Below are 17,388 nucleotides of genomic sequence, written 5' to 3'. Positions count from 1 at the left end.
TAATTAATTTGTCTGTATTATGTGAAATTTCTTTAAGGTTTGTGAATTGAATTGTGCACAATTTTTGTACACCATCAGAAAAAAGTAACCATAATGTGCCTTTATCCAGTTAAACACCAGCAGGCAATACATGTATGGTGGAACAATATTAAGTTTATTGTTTAAGGATGACATATCATTACCTTGTTGACACAGGTGATGTCTAAAACCTTATTTCCACGTGATATCTAACCGAATGCTATATACTCAATCTTTGAATCCAGGCACAAGCTAAGAATTTCCTGATTAGTTAGCATTTTATGGTGTTACTTTTTAAGGATCTATTAGATTAATTACCACATTTGTCCTGACAGTTGCAAACAACCATACATTGCAATGATATTGCTAGTAGGCTTGGCTGAAGTTTGCAAGTTGTTGCAGTGTTAAGTCAGAATCTTTGAAATATTCCCAATCTGTGGCCTGAATATTTCAGTCCCTTGACTAGACATCAGAATTGCAGTTACTTTTTCATAAAATAGCCTAGATTGGATTTTTACATACTTCAGTGTTCAAATTATTTTGCAAATTGGTTAATTTATGCATCACATTCTTAAATGGTAGGAGATGAATGTTATTATTCCAGATTTACTGATGAGAAAATAACATTATTGTTATCTTGCAAAAGTTTGCATCAGAAATTTGTGGCAGAGATGAATCAATGAGCATGGCTGCTGCATGGATGGCCGTGTGCCTACAGGTACTTATGCTGGCTTCATATGGGCCTGTTCAGATCCCAAATCTCCCTGAAGGAATCAATGTGAAGTTTAACAAGTTAAACATTACTGTGGTTAATGGTGCTGCTTTGTTGAATGTGGGTACAGCTAAAACTTGGCTGATGTTCTGTTACTGTGGAGTTTCTCACTGCAAATTCATATCCCTTATCACCTCATTGCTATATTATTCTGTAGAAGTATTGCACTAATGGGAATATAATTATTCTTTTTATTGCTGGGATCAATTTGTTGATGCAGGTGATAATAAGAGCATAATTTCCCCCACAGTATCATGGAATGTACTGTGATGATTGATTAAATCGTTGGGCCTTTCTTTCTTTTTTAATCATACCATAGAGAACATGGGAAAGAACTTTCAGGAACCACACAGGACATAAGCTTGTTGTCATATACTGAGCAATAAAATAGCCACAATGTAAAATAGATTTTAATTAAATAGCGTTGTCCAGATCTCACCACAGAATCTATCTGGTCTGTTCTTGGCAGCATTATGAAAGTTCAATGGAATTGCAAATCCTTTCATTTAGTAAATAAAAACTTATGTATGTATTCTTTCTTTATAGCAGACACAACTGTTCACATTATATTTATGAGTAATGTGGCATAGCCAACGGATCCTTGTACTGATTGCATAACGTAGGAGACAATAGCTTTGTGTCTGTGAATCTAATAGGCCTTCTGCAAGAAACAAGTTGCAGTAGCAAATTGAGACTTTGAAAGCAAACAGAAATGCATAGATGACGTAAGTTAAGGAATGGAAATTAGGTTTTGTGCTTTCCACTCCAAATAACGGACTGAAATGAATGTAGACTGGCTGCATTACCAAGAGTCTTACTGTCAAGTAAATGATCGTTTTCTGTCTGAATTTCCTAACAGAGACAGAATAGTATCAGCGTACTTTCTCTATAGGAGGATTGGCCTGATTGCCATTGCAGTGTGGCTGGCAAGAATTAATACTGAAGGAATGAGAAGAACATAAAGAAAATAGAAAATGGAGTCTAAGTCAATCCCAGGTTCATACAGAATTGAATATTAAAATCAAACTATTTTCTGATGTCTGGGCTGCAGAGGAGGCTGAAAAGGTGTTTATGGGAAGTGATGCTGATTGCAGAGAAGAGAGTTGAAAATATGTAGAATATCAGTGATAAGGATTTCTACTTTGGCAAAATTCATCTGTGCATTTAAACGTTTTAATGGAACCTTCTTGAATGGAACAAAAGTTTCCTGCAGATATTATGTCATAAGGAAGAACGTAGAGGAACTTCATATTGGTTGAGACTGTCAAAAGACTTTGAAAAATTTGAAAATGCCTTCCATTTAAAAGTTATTGCAAGTATTCATACAGCTATAGAATTATTAAGGTTGGAAAAGATCTCCAAGATCATCTGGTCTGACTGTCTACCAACTACCAATGTGGTAAAACCATGTCCCTGAGTACTACACATATCCTCAAACCTCAAACACCTCCAGGGATGGTGATTCCCTAGGCAACGTATTCCAATGCCTGACGACTATTTCTCAGAAGAAATTCTTCCCAGTATCCAATTTTGGTTAGTAGAGTGCCAACTAACTGTTTTGCACTACATATTGGTTAATGTACTGTGCATGAGAGCATTTAAGCAGTAAATGAAGCACTCAAGTGCCATTAGCAACCCAAAAAAGAAGAAAGCAACTGAAGTGATGGAGGTTTTTTCGTGTTTTTGGTTTGTTTTGTGTTTTGTTTTGTTTTTGTTCCTTTCCCCCCTCCTCTGCTTTTATTGGCCAGGATGAAAGTTACCAAGAGGAAAACAGATGTAAGACAGAGATGACTTGAAAGGACAGGTAATTAATATCATCTGCCTTAACTTTCTTATCTTGATGGGTTGATGTTTACAGTGCTGACCCTGGGGTGGGGGGAGGCACGACCTCCTCAATATGAAATGAGGAAAGTCCAAAGGCTTTTGAGCTTCACAGAAAGCTTTGCTCCGTCTGTGAAGTGCAAACAGCTTGATTTTTTTTTGCCTGTGAACACTGTCTTGCAACAGTCTCTATTCTAAGAGCAAGCTCTTTTAACTTTCTTTTCACTAAGAAGCAGCCTGTTAATGGCATTTTTGTATGATATTACTTTTTCTTCTTAGTTTTCTTTTGCCTTTATTTGCTTGGTAATAAATTCACTTCAAATGACTAAGAATTTGGGGGGAAGGGGAAGAGAGGACTGCAGAAAAGCAACATTATTTCCAGTGGTTGATCTCCTCATAGCCCCAGATATATATCACCTTTTGCACTTAATTATTTCTGACATTTTGTCCATCATATTGTAATGAGCTTCTTCAGAGGAAATAAAAACAGCTTGTCTCTTTGAAAACAGAGACCCAACTTTTTTTTTTGTGTTTATTATCAAAACACAAGCTGTTTTTCTTCCTCAAAGGACACATCGCTGTACAATGGAAGAAACATCAAGAATTAGATTAGACAGCATCAAGTTCACATGAAAGAAAATACATTTCTTTAAACAGATTTTTTTTTAAGGAAGAGAAAAGATGTGAGGATTTAATAATCTAACCCTTTCCCAGAGTGTGCTACTTTCTCTGCATGGATGTGATAGTAGTGAACCCAAATGGCTGATTTCATGATAACAGTCTAATTGTGAACAAGGGGCTTGAATTAACTTAATTCATTTGGGAGGTCTTTGATAATTCCTTATATTTGTAAGGTCTGGTACATTTTCTGATTCCCTGTGCTTTCCCGAATGTGTGTCTGACTTTGATCATTTTACTATATTAAGCATAATTCACAGACTAATTTACCATTTGCTTTGAGAGGTTCCTTATATAAATCTTTGACAATTTTTTCAGAATCAGCAATTGAATTTATTTTCTAATTATATGCACTGGGAGACAATACCACTTCCAGCAGCAGCAACCAAAGATTAACCACTGAAAGTGTGGGGAGGAGCATCCAGGTTGTTGAGTGGCTTAAAAGATTTCAGAATATCACATCACTGGCAGAGGGTGATAGCTGTTGCTTTCTATGAATGATCATGTATCCAGATGCAATGATTTGAAATGTGTTTATGAAATAAGTAAGTTGTAAAAGTCTTACCTATTGTACAAGCAACATGTTTGTGGGTGATCTCCAAAATTTTCTAAGCCATATTTAAAAAAAAAAAAAAATCATTTACTTTCTTCTCAGCCTGGATTCTAGCGTGTATATATTGTATAAGTGATATACAAATATTTTATTTAGAGGTTTTTATTTCCTGTTTTAAATGAATGTACTACATATATGCTTGAAGATAGAAAATGATGTAAAATAAACCTGTACATCAAACGTATTTATACAGTAGAATATAGTACAGAATTGAAGTCCTATATTTTTTCAGTGAAGTCAGACAGTTCAATTCTTGTCAAGTACTCTTCTATTTAGAATCATAGAATCACCCAAGTTGGAAAAACCTCCAAAATCATCTAGTCCCACCATTCACCTGCCATGACTATTTGTCTATAAAATCATGTCCCTGAGTAATATAAATGTTTCTTGAACACCTCCAGGGATGGGTGAATCCTCCACTCTCACTGGGCAGCCCTTTCCTGTGCCAGACAACTATTTCTCAGAAGAAATTCTTCCCAGTAACCAATCTCAGCATTCTGTCACAACTTGAGGCCATTCTCTCTTGTCCTATTGCTAGTTATGTGGGAGAAGAGGACAACCTCCACCTCATCACAATCTCCTTTCAGACGACTTAGAGGGATAAGGTGTCCCCTGAGCCTCCTCTTCTCCACACTTAACAACCCAGTTCCCTCAGCTGTTCCTCATAAGACTTGTGCTCCAGATTCCTCACCAGGATTGTTGCCCTTCTCTGGACCTGGGCCAGCGCTCCAGGGCCTGAGTGACTTGTAGTGAGGGGCCCAAAACTGGACACAGTACTCAAGGTGCAGCCTCACCAGAGCTGAGTGCAGGAGGACATTCACATCCGTGCTCCTGCTGGCTACACTATTTCTGATGCAAGCCAGGATGCCATTGGCCTTCTTGGCCACCTGGGCACACTCAATTTCCTCATCCAAATCATCAATAAAGATATTAGACAGGATGGTCCTCAATACTGACACATGGGGAGCACCGCTTGTGACCCGATGCTGTCTGGATTTAACTCTATTCATCACCACTCTTTGAGCCTGGCCATCCAGCCAGTTCTTTACCCAGCAAAGGGTGTACCTGTCTAAGAAGGGCTGACAGCTTCCCCAGGAGAATAACGTAGAAGACAGTGTCAAAGGCTTTGCTGATATCTAGGTAGTCAGTGTTGACAGCCTTTCCCTCATCCACCTGTCAGGTCACGTAATCACAGAAGGAGATCAAGTTGGTCGAGCCTTTCAGGAAACCCATTCTGGCTGGACCCAGTCCCCTAGTTGTCCTGCACATGCCACGTGTTCCACACAAGATGATTTCTCATAAGCTTTCCTGGCACTAGGGTCACCAGAGAGGCCTATAGTTCCCCAGATCCTCCTTACAACTCTTCTTGCAAATGAGTGTCACACTGGCAAGCCTGCAATCCTCTGGCATTTCTCTGGATGACTGTTGAATGCTGATAGGTGGTGGAACGTGGCTTGGCAATCACCTCTGCCATATTCCTTGGTGCCCCTGGGCAGATACTGCCTGATCCCATGGACTTACGACAATGCAGGTGGAATAGTAGGGCCCCAACTGTTTCCACCTGAATCACGGGGGGTTATTTTACTCCCTAGCCCGGACTTCCAGCTAAGGGGGGAGAGTATCCCAAGGATAAGTGGTCTGACTTTTAAAGACGGATTTATAAGAAGGCATTGAGAAACAGCCTTTTTCTCATCCTCAGTGGTCATGTTCCCCACTGCATCCAGTAAAGGACAGAGATTCTCCTTAGCCCTTCTCTTACTGTATATGTATTTGTAAAAATATTTCTTTTTTCTTTTACTACAGTGGCCGATTTAGAGTGCATTTCATCTGCATCTTCATTTATGGGTATTTTCATTAAAAAATGAATTAATTGCTCAAACCATGAAGTAAAATTTTGTTTATTAATATTTTGCAAAATAACTCGGTAGTTGTTATTGCATACTTAATTTGTTTGTCAGTTCTTACTCTATCTTCTAGGCCTACCTACTTATTATCTTGATTCATTATAATAATTTGCTTTTTTACCAATTGCCAATTTTGCAGTAATTCCCTTTCAGATTTCAGCATCAGGGTGGTATAACAACTAAATAAACGTGTCCTAATTAGTATGACAGCTTATTACTGAATTGGAGTAGATAGAAAATATTATGCTGCCATAGAAGATTACAGGGCTGGGTTCTGAGCTGAGGTGTTAATGATACAGGTTTAGTTGTTCAATAAGGACATAATTTTCTTTCTTTGGAACATCAGCGAATACTGATATGTATTTGTTTAAAAAAGGAACACCAAAATCCAAAAAACAGAGGACTTAAATGCTTACATTCTAGTAATATTTAGAACTGCTTTTGGTAGTCTTCAGCTTATGTTAGTTTCAAACATCCCAGTTGTTATTTTCAGCTGTGAGAATGAAGCCTCACAACAGTGGTAAGCAACACACATCTGTCATGGTGTAGCAGAAGAGCTAAGCTGTGGCCTGAAGCAGTGATTGAGCACCTGGTGGGAAGGCATAGCTAACCCAGGCGAGCTCAGGTGCATGCAATGTACTTGAGTGACTGGAAGGGTGGAGCTAGGATCCACTCCTTCCAGACCTCATTTAAGGGTTGGTAGTGGAGGTGAGGTTTTCTTGCTGGAGAGTCCTGTGTACCTGAGGTCTTCTAAGGGTAAGCAAGTTTTTTTCCTTTGTTTCTGGTTTCTGTATTCTTGGCTGTTGCATTTGTGAATATTCTTACTTTCTGTAGCCTAGGATTTTGCCTCTGCTCTGGTATTGCTGTGCTTTCCATCATGTTATAGTAATGTACATGGAATGACTGGATAGCAGAAAAATGAGAAGTTGCAGAAGGTCCGTAGTTACAGAGAAATTATTTTTATTTCTGTAGAGTTATTGGAAGTCAATGAAGTTAAAATAATAGATCCAAGCTTGATGTTGTGTACTTAATACAGTATTAAATTATCTGTATCTGAATAGTTATTAGAATGTTGGGATCACTTCTTTCAGTTGTATTGAAGAAAAGGAAGGAGATGATGAACAGGAAAAAAACCTATTTACAGAGATAACAATGGCTATATTTTCAAATGCTTTGATATATTTAAGGATGTAAATATACAACTAGTGAGCAGAGGAGGGAGTGAAGAGAGTTAGCTACTAATTCATGTGGAGTTCTTTTGAAACTGATGCTAAGTTGAAAGAGTTTACTAAGATTCTTATGATAACCTGATGGGAATCTGTTTGGAAGCTTAATATGCTTTGTAAAGGACTGTACTTGTGGTCAACTATTGGCATGCCATCTTCAGTAACATAAGTACATACGTGAGTTCATTTGCTGAATGTACTGTTCAGATGCATAACTTGATCTTTTCAGTGGGTATAGTTATTAATAATTTTAATTTTATTTGTAGACTGGTTAAGAAAAAAATAGGAAAAAGTAATAAGGAACAAAACGTTTGAGACCCCATAAAGAAAATATTTGACTTTTAACATTGACTGTGCGTTTTGATCACTTTTTAAAAGTGAATTTACTTTCTCCTGTTTCAGAAGTTATTTTTGGGATAACTTTCAGCCCAACTGACATAAACTTGAAAGTGCTTAACTGTCACTAAAGGAGTATTTTTCACGGGAATCATACATGATGTTCACATATGATGCTTTGGGGTTTGGCCTCTTTTTGCAGATAACTAGTGATAGGACAGGAGGTAATGGTTTTAACATGTGTCACGGGAAGGTTCAGGTTGGACATCAGAAAACATTTCTTTCAGAAGTTGTGGTTAGGTATTGGAGGAGGTTGTGGAATTGCTGAAAGTTTTCAAGAAAAAGGTAGATATTGCACATAGGGATTTGGGTTAGTGGGCATGGTGGTTATGGGTTGATGGTTGGACTAGATGATCTTAGTGGTATTTTCCAACCTTAATGATTTTATGATAATGAAGATACCCATTGTATTTTCTTCTTACAGGTATTTCCTTTATAAATGTAGCTTGTTAAGAAGATGTGTACCTCTCAGTTGTGCATATTGATTAACTTTGCTTTTGTAAACAATAACATCATAGAGTTTGATATTTCCTTACTGATTTTTAGTGCTTGAAAAGTTTTTTCATGGTGATGTTTTTGTAGTCCTCAAATGTAATTATTAGATAGAATATCCTGGTGGATTTCTGTGTCAGAGAAAAGCACATATATAATGATATTCCTTGTTAAGAATGTGAAACCTTTAAGAATTCAATCTGTATTTATCTGTTTTGTTTCCTTTAATAATATCAGTTTAGTTAGTTAAAAAGTTCCCACATATTATACGGAGAAGATGATAGGAGAAAAGGATAGATTATAAAACTGAAACTGTTCCTTATCTATTGATATAGCTTGTGAGTGATGTATGAATAGCATTACTCATACATGCTTTTTCTGTTGTGAATAGCTAACAACTGCATAGGAAGATTGAGACTAGAAATCTGTATGGAGTGCAGAAAGAATTCCTGCATTCAAGACAGAATTTCACTTTTTCAGGGGAAATAAAAGACTGTGTTGAAGGTATCCACCTTGAAATTAAACATTAGCTATTGATATGTTATTCTTGCTGAGTCTTACAAGTGCTTAGGATCTTATCTCTTTAACACTAAGCTTATCTGTGAAGATGATGATGAGGGGATCTTATGTCCACAAGTAAGAATCAGTGTTTAATTTGTGTAAATTTTGTACTGTTTTATTAGCTGTAGAGCTTTTTTTGTTGATTAGACAATATTATAACCTTTCTTCTGGGTATGGGCATAGAAAATATCTATTTGAATCTTACCTTTTCTTAAAGGCAAGATACTGCTTTTCTTTGTTTTTTCCCAGGATTGCTTGGGAAAAGCATCTTTCATGGCCAACTGTCCAGCAAAAGCATCTTTGTTTACTGTAAAACACCCTTGAGTTCTTTACTATGCTAACATTAATGGGGGAGCTTTCTTTTCACTAGTAAAAATGCTATCAGCTTCTTAATTGCATGTTTGATGTTTTCAAACCCAAATAACTAGCAAAAATTATTTGAACTTTGATAACCTAGGTCTATAGCTGAATATTAGAATCCAGGAAAACCCTGGCCATGCTTAGATGTTTTCCTAGCTGGTCATACTAAGATGTACATGCTATCTGAAGTGAATGCTTAATAATCTTTTTCACTAGAATTTTCAGGCTCGTAGTTCTCACAACATATGGCAAATCTAATGCTCAGAAAGATAAACAGCACAGTTGTGAACTGTAATTTCTGTATATCTGCACTGAGCCCTAGTATGGAACTTTTTCAGACTGTCTGAAGGACCCTGAAATATTTATTTCTTGATTAAGTGCTAGTCCATATTAACTCTTGCTATCTCAGATTTGCCTCTAGTCCTAAATTCTTGGTTTCAGGATGCTCTATGGGTCAGCAGTTCATTCTTCGTATTTTTTATTAATCCATTTGCTGTTCCACCTTCTTAGTAAAGATTGTAAAATCATTTTCAAAATAAAGTACTGTCCCTTTTGAATCACCAGTGTTCTGGGTCATTCTCCAGTCTAGTTTAGCACTGTACATGTGGTACAACTTCCAAGGATTCAGTTGATTATCTGTAGATGCTATCAACTCAAATTTCTCTTCATTCCCCTAGTTGTTATGGATAATAATTTCTAATTAAGTTCTGAAACTTAATGATGGAGGATTGAATGGCTGAGGTAACTGTAGATATTAGAAGTCCTTTAATGAATAAAATACAAAAAACTACTTGTAAAATTAGATGGTAGGTGGTAATCATGGAGGCTACTGAAAACTCAGAGGAGCAGTAACTTTTTAATCAAAGTTATGGGATTGAATGCACCCTCAGCTTTTGCATTGTTTATCAATATTTGCAATTCATGAAGCGACAACCTCATTAAAATATACTACATTTCTTGTCTCTTGGGAACCGTAACACTTGTACATACTGTATGTCTTAAAACCTACGGCGTACCTCCTCCCAGGAGCACATCTTCAGCCATCCCCATTTGGCTTCGTGTCTCTTCATGTGTGCCCTCTCCTTCCACTCTTCCTTAGATGTTTGAGCAGAGGCAGCAGCGTCTTCAGAAGCCTGTGGTTTGGGCATGTTGGGTTATTTATACTGGGCTTCAGAGCTGAGTAATCCATTATGATCGATGCATGGACTTCTCTAGCATCTCACCAGTGCAGCCAGCCTCAGCTGACTCAGACCCTGTACTTTTATGCCCAACTAAGAGCTCATGTGTGAGCTAATTGGGCATTCATGTGCACACGGATCTGTGTATATACAAATTGGAAGCTCATGCTTAAATTGATCGGGTGCTCATGCATGAACTGATTGGTCTCCCATGCAATGACTGAGTGCTCAGCAGTATGTATATGCATAAAACTTCCTTGTCGTTGCTACTTGACAACCACTCCCTCCAATTTCTTAGTTGAGTCTGTTGAGCCAATATGAGGCGAATTGGAAATCCATCCATTTTTCACACGAGCGAGCCTAAAGAATTGTCTATGAGCTTCTGTTTTAAAGTACTTGTAGAAAACATAAATATATTTTCTCCAAATTCTGCAGATTTTTTTTTGAAGTTCAGACATCTTAACAAAATTAAATGGCTTCTTGGCTTCTCATTTTCTATAGTTCTTGTCTCTGCCTTTTTTTAAATCTTGCATTTGCTTGAAAATAATCAATAGATCTAAGCAAAACCTAGACTTCACAGTAATCTTTGGGTGATAATTTGCTTTTGATCACAGTATTCCTACAGCAGCTCAGGTCTGGACCTCCATCCCTTTCATTTAGTGTTTGTTGGTTCTGCAGCACAGCTGTAGCCCTCAGGAAGTTTAGTCCTTGCTGTGGATAAAGATCACTTTGTAGAAACAGTGTGGACTTTGTAGGAGGAACTTAAATGTGATCATAGGCAAAGCTATTATGGGGATGTTAGTAATCAGCAGTACAGAATGGTCCTCCAGTTGCAAACGCTGTTCCTGAATTCTTTTGTCTGTTGTATGCTTTTTCAACTTTGCTGCCTTTCCAGATTTTTCTGGCAATATTGCTGCCAACATCTTAGTTGTCACAAAAGGAGCACCTCTTAGTACCAACATCTGCACCTGCTCTTGTATGCTGCCAGTAACTTTTCTCTTATCCTTTACAGGAAATGGCAATTACATATTTGGGTGTGCTTGTGCATATATAGCTTACCGTCTTGATGTTTCTTTTTGGAGGATAGAAAACATTTCATTTTGACCCCTTTGTCAATAGCTTTTGGGTGAATAATTCAGAAAGCAGTGAACTTTTAAGGAAAGACCGAGCTTATTTGAAGAGAACGAGAAAAAATCCAGACAGCTCTGCTACCAAGGCAGTGTACTTCTCCAGTCTGTAGTGAGGAAACTGAATATCTTCAGCAAAAAAAAATAGATGAAATCAGAGCTTATCTGGTGGAGACCTGGCAAAGTCTAAATTCTGTGGAGGAAGGGAACAAACAGGCTCCACCTGCATGTGTCCTTTCTACCATGGAGTTTTATGAGAACCCATTCAAATAATTTAATTCTCAAGATCCCCTTAGTCTTGTGATTCTTTTACACTACATTTTAGTAACAAGCAGTAAAGTGGTCTTGCTCAATTTTCCTTCCTTCTTGTTATTGTTTCCTGCCTTACTTTGTAAGCAGGTAAAACTATTCACAAAGGAATCATAGTTACTCTTTCCTGTAGGAGTTCATAGAGGAGTCTTCATAAGGAATTTTTATTCAAGTGATGTGCTTTTCTTAGTGAAAGTGATTGTTTTTAAATTGAAATTCTTGAACGTGGAGATCTTTCTACATAGGAAGTTAAAAATAAAACCAGCCTTTCTGTTTTATTTATTCTTATGTGCTCCCTTTCTCTAATGACTTTTAGCTATACTTCGTGATAAAGTGAAGTTTTGTAACATATTTTGGGCACAAAAGTGTGTATTCAGCAAATTGCTTTGACTAATACCATATCCAGTTACCTGAATGTTGGAGGTGTATTTTATTGCATTGCCAAAGAAAGCAACTAATAATACTTCTAAGAACTGTAACTGTAAGTTATAAAATGTGTAGTGAATGTCTGTTCTTGGCAACCGTTTTCGACTGAAAACCAGATATGAGGGAAATAAATATCACTTATTCCATGTATGTGCCTTTTTTTCACAACAAGTTTGCAGCTCTTTCACTGTAGTGAAATATTATAAGTTGTGCTATAAAAAAAAATTGTTGCATAATCATTGTGTTAACAAAAATAAATGTCAAACTCTTTATCGTGCTGTTTAGTTGCATATTAATGCTGCATACTTCCTGATACACAACTATCATGTTTAGGGAACCAACCTGGTGCAGTGAGTACTACACCAAGAAATAATTATATGGCATAACTGTGTGTACGTGTAAGTAGGCACTGTGGTAGAGAAAAAGAACACTGGTACTCCCTGGCAATGGCAGTGAGGTTCTGTACAATGGCCCTTCTAAATTGTATTTGGGAGGGCTGAATGGTGACAGTGGTACGTGCTAAATGAATTACTGTATAGGCAACATCCCAGAACAATATGGAGGCAAATCATGAGATTTCCTTTAATGCTACTTGAAAAGATATGGCATGTTCTTGTTTTCAATAAGATCAAGTAAAAAGCAGTGTTACTGGTGAGATTTTTCTCGTGATGAAACCAGCACTGTGCAACTGAATGCCACATCTGACAGCATACATAAAGGTGGATTGTGTCTTAAAAATAATGTTGGAACTCGCTTTCTACATAGCACCCAAAGAACAATAGTTCTGATTGAAGTTTAAATAATTCAAAAGGATTGATAATTTCCAAGGTTACTAAAGCAAGCAGTGACTGGCTTTTGTTTTTGCTGCTTTCCTATTTAGGTAAACCTAAACTGTGTGTGGCAACTCACAGTACAAGTGGTCTTGGGTATTTATCTTCCTCACCCACTTAAGTATGCTTTACAAAAGGTTCTGTCCCTAAGATATTTTTCCTCTTCTCACACCACTGAAGATTAGTAACATATTACCTCTCCTCATAAACTTTGCCTCCCTAGTATATTTGAATAGCACTGCTACAGCATGGAATTATAAGAAAGATAAGGTGTAGTGCAGTCATGGGTCTACATTTCTTCAACTTGTTCAGCATGTGTTCCTTAAAGTGTTTTATATATATATATATGTGTATATATATGTGTATATATTAATATATAATATATATATATTATAATATATAAAATAATATATATATAATATATAATATTATATATATATACACGCACACACTAATAAGCTGAATTCAACAACATGAAAAGAGCCTCGTTGTGGTAAATAAAAAATCTTTGAATTACAGGTGTTCTGACATGCTATGTAAACTATGTACCCTTAACTACTGTGTTTGTTTAAAGCCAACCAGAAAGTGAAATCTGGTACTCTGTTATTTTAGTTACTGTCAAATAATGTCACTGAAATAAAATTATTTTGTCTTAGATCCCAAATCCAAGTGTTTTATAGAGTAATATTTGAGACCAGATATCCTGAAGATACTTTTTGTATGCACTTCATATGTTTTCTTGTACCAAACAAATACACAAGTGTTAACATTTACCTTTGTAATGTAGTACACAAATGTAGTGCTTTCTTCCTCAGTGACTATTTAATTTGTTTAGTGAATTAGTACATAGGTCTATAGTGTAGCCAAGGAACACTGTATTGCTTGGCTGCTTTTTGTTAGATTTCCAACGAAAACAAATTATATTCTGTTATTTGAATGTTATTTGACAATCTGTAGCCAATGCATATTGTTTATTTGGCCTTTGTAATGTTACACCTAAATGGGTAAGGAATGTATGGTTTCTGAAAAATATGTTGCAGGACATAAATTTGAGATAGTTCTATAGCTGTGGAATGTGTTCTTGGTTTTTTGGTTCTCATATTTACATAGAAAATTCTGTTTTTTCCCATATACTGTTAAGCTTTCCACTTTTTTCCTGTGTTTTTCTCCTTTGATCTCAAGTGAATGGTGCCAGCAAACACACATTGCAAAATTATGTTGCTTAAACAGTAAGTCTAATAGGTGCAGATTAAAGTCCACTGCAGAAAAAACAAATCTGATAGAGATTACCTCAGATCCACAGATATTTTTGATCTGCTGGAGCTGGCAGATTTGTACTGGAAAAGTTTAAAAGTTTTCCTCTTGATTTTGAGACTTGAGCTAAGTTGGAAAAAAGTGGGCATAATTTGCACGTATGTGCAAGTGATGTGTATTGCATATATCAAATGTTGCATTAAATAGTGCATTGTATATATATGCACACATACTGCTGTCTCAGTGTCTAAGATACTGAGTTGATAGATATGACCAGTAGTAACATCCACCCTGATTTCACTTAGCTGTTTCTGGGCCAGTTACAGCACTGTGACCATTCTCTCCTCATCACTGATTTAGATATTACTTGGGATAAACCTGGGTTAAAACTCAATTGAAGTCAGTAACTCAGTGCTGGTAGAGAGCCACTCGTTAGTTGTGAATCACAGAATTTCTGCTTTCTCTTGATACTTTACTGATTACTCCAAATGAGCCAGCTTCATCTTGAAATGAGCCTCCTTTCACTTCTGTTATTAAATGTCTTTGGTGACTCTCTTTAAGAAACTTTATGCAGAAAATTTCATCTTAAAAAATCTCTTGAAATATCTTCCTATGCTAGTTTTAGAATGGTTCTGTCTTGGCTACAATGTTTCTAAACAAAAATATTATTGAGAAGAAATGCACCAAAACAGTAAATGATATTGAAGTCTTGAGGAACAAATAATACATTGGAATTTCATATTTTATATCATTACTATTTACTATTTTATTAGATTATTAATGATCTACAAATTGCAGTAGGAAAGTCCCACAAGCTATTACACCAGCTAACCAAGCCAGGGAGGTAGTTTGCACAGTTCACATTCAAATATCCTATAAGCTAAGTTATAGTAACAGAGCTTTGTGCTGAAGTTGTGGTCAAAGCATGCATTTCCATGATGAGGGTGGCCCTTACTGAAAATGAAAAAAGGTAAGTTACTTAATTTGTCTTCATTGGAAAGAAGACACTTTGTAGCTGAAAATTACATAGTTAACACTGAAAAAGAACTTTACATGTGGATGGGATGATAATTTCTTTAATGAAATGATGTATGTCTTCTGGTAATTCATAGCTAAGAAGATTCTCCGCAGCTTTCAAAGGCTTGTGTAAATTAATGTTGATTCACAATGAATATGTACAGTCCTTTAAAAGACAAAATTGTTTCCAAGTCATCCAGATCTTGACAAAAATACAGTCATCTCCAGTCAAGTGGAAAAATAAGAGAGATGCTGGTGAAAGAATAAAAGAGCAGTAGCAGCGTCTTTGCCATCACAAGGTCACTTTCTGGTGTATTACAATTGTCTTTTGATATTTAGAAGAGAACAGACAGCAGCATGCCATCTGTACTGACCTGGCAGTGTAACGTCAGTGCTGCACAGAGCAAAGTGTTCCTGGCACAAGGAAACTTGAGGTGTTTCCTTCTCCATGTCCCAGCTCTGTACACCACAAGGTGCAGATAGGATATGTGTTCATTTTCAGGCTGATAGTAAGATCAGCAAATGAAGCATCAGAAATACTTTATACATGTAGCATATGGGGTGCCCGCGTGCCTCATAAGACCACGAAGTGAATTAGATTATATTAGTACAGTACCTTCTATCTGTGCCTTGGCTTCCACTGTTAGGCCATGTGAAGAATGGAAAATAAAATGAAAAATCTGATGTATAATGTTTAATCCTCTTTTACTTGTTATTTAATTTTGCGTACCAACGTACAATGCAATGCAACAAATATTACATGTATATACTAAAACACATGATTTCAAAACCCCATTTATTTTATCAATTGCTTAAGCTCATTTGATCATAAGGGACAGGGAGACCAAACAGCTATAAAAGAGCTCCATTTTCTATCAACTGAACCAAATCCTCCTTTGATCTGTTAATCCCAAGTTTATAAGGTTAGGAGATAAGCAAGCGTAACTAAATTCCTTTTTCTTTTTGTCCACCTAATAGTCTATGAAGCAAAGCAAACAAAATAAGCTTCTTTGCTGCTTTTCAGCCTCTTCGTGCTGAATAATTCAAAAAGTGCATTACAGGTTTTATGAGTACAACTGTACACACAAGCAATGTTCCATGATTTTTTTGCATGCCTCAAATTTGCATATATTATATTTTAATTTTGCATTTCTGACACAGAAGCTGACTGCCTACTCGTTCTTGGCTTTTTATTACGTCTTTGATGCTTGCTGGAGGAGAAGGCCTCTTTTGTCTCTGATAGCCTTAAGGCAGATCTAGGTTAGCAAGAAAGCCAGAGGTTTCAGGCTTGTTAAATGTCACAGTAATGGCTGTCTTTACGCATTGAAATACCAGACTTCTTCTTTATAGGAAAATGAATCACATTACCACCAAGGGAAGGAAAGCCTTTGTTGGAGGAGACTGCTAGTCTGCTACTTAAGAAGGGGATTTAATTTTCCCCTCCAGGCTTTTTGGCCAGCCCACTACAGTTGCCCTTGTGGAACTCTGATATCATAGCATGCAAGGGATAGCAAACAAGAAAGAGCAATTAGCCATTAATCATACTCATCTTGCATTGGATGGACAGACCATTTAAAATACTGTATGTATTCAGTAAAGGAGCAAGACTAGCTTGTGTGGGCGAAGCACAGATGTGCAGAATTTTATTCTCATCCTTTTGGATATGCATATCTTGCTTAATTCTTATTTAGTGTCACTGAACTAATGTTATGCATGCTACGTTTTAAGTCCTAAAATAAGCTTTAGTGAACTGAGAATAAAATAGAGGATTTATATTGCCTACAAAGGGCACATCTTTCATTTCTCATGGGTGTAGATGATTTTTCTAAATAAAAATATAAGAACTGCAGTGTGAGTTCTGCAAACACAAAAAAAGTTGAAATAATTCATTATGATTTCTATACTTATTGTTTTTGATAGTTCCAAAAATATTGATTAAAGTAATATTTTCTTGTAAATGAAATTAATCATCTAGATTAATATGTTCTTTGTATTTTGTTACATCAAAAAAATAGAAAATGAAACTCTTCAAAACTGAATGTCAATGTATGAACATAATTGAGTCAAATATTTTGGTAGAGAGCAGAATTAAATTTTATTTATTAATTAAATAAATAACAGCATTAGCCTGTGTGCTGAGAATATGTCAGAAGAGTTTTTCAATACTTTTGGCATTAAAACCAATTAATATATTAAAAAGTGTTAAGGCAACCTGTAGCTGTGAATCGACCTAACTACATTTCATTCCTAGGTCCTTTAAGGTTCCTAAGCTAGTCTTTCTCACACTCTTTTTCATACATAAAAATACCATTCAAATAAGAAAAATAAGTTGTTTTTTCATATAGCTTTGTATGAACTAGCCATAGAAGTGAAGTAGTTTCTTTATCTGAAAAGAGAAAGAAGTAA

The 17,388-nt window shown here is 36.3% G+C and overlaps 1 protein-coding gene across 8 annotated transcripts in view; it reads left to right on the top strand.

Moving 5' to 3' along the window:
• The window catches only part of NKD1 (NKD inhibitor of Wnt signaling pathway 1), a 267,650-nt gene that overhangs the window by 40,738 nt on the left and 209,524 nt on the right, over nucleotides 1-17,388 (top strand). Inside the window, exon 1 of one of the 8 annotated variants that reach the window (XM_090149940.1) lies at nucleotides 6,484-6,562. The exons of 6 other annotated variants lie outside the window; for them this stretch is intronic. The gene's annotated coding sequence lies outside the window, so the exon portion shown is untranslated. Of the gene's footprint in view, nucleotides 1-6,483; nucleotides 6,563-17,388 lie in introns of those variants that run through there. One more of the 8 variants, XM_090149941.1, reaches the window with a different exon arrangement.

This window comes from Phasianus colchicus, chromosome 13 (assembly GCF_987193195.1).
Source record: "Phasianus colchicus chromosome 13, bPhaCol1.hap1.1, whole genome shotgun sequence".
Taxonomy (NCBI): Eukaryota; Metazoa; Chordata; class Aves; order Galliformes; family Phasianidae; genus Phasianus; species Phasianus colchicus.
Note: the sequence above shows the minus strand (reverse complement) of the source record. Positions and strands in the feature narration are given on the sequence as shown.